Genomic DNA, 502 nt, shown 5'->3' on the forward strand with positions numbered 1-502 from the left:
CCATTATTATGGAAAAATGTTGTTTTCTTGAGATCTTGAGTTAGACATATTGGTTTATTGAGATAACTCTCGTTATGTGGTAAAAATGGCATAAATATCTCAAGAGCTTGAGAAATCAATCGTTGCGTCATGATGATATAAATAACTTGAGATGTCTAGAAAACAAATGAAAACTCACAGAAAAACACAGTAAAAAAACAAAAACAAAGCCATGGCCCTTTAGGGCCTCCGTAGGTGTGATTTAAAACGTAATTTATGGCAATGTAGTGGAATATAAGTATAATAAAAAAAAGATTAATAAAAAAGTAATCTACTTATAATGTGCAAGTGTAATAATGATATAGTGACGTATACAGGTGATGATATCTGAAATATAAAGGTGAAATAGTGCAGTGTGATTTTAACACATTGGCCCGGTGTAGTCTGTGTGGTTGCAGTGAGTAGGCTGCAGGGCTGCACACTTCTGTAACCCCGCCCACTTTTTTGACTGCCTGCCAGGCTT

Source organism: Colossoma macropomum, unplaced genomic scaffold (genome assembly GCF_904425465.1).
Source record: "Colossoma macropomum unplaced genomic scaffold, Colossoma_macropomum, whole genome shotgun sequence".
Taxonomy (NCBI): domain Eukaryota; kingdom Metazoa; phylum Chordata; class Actinopteri; order Characiformes; family Serrasalmidae; genus Colossoma; species Colossoma macropomum.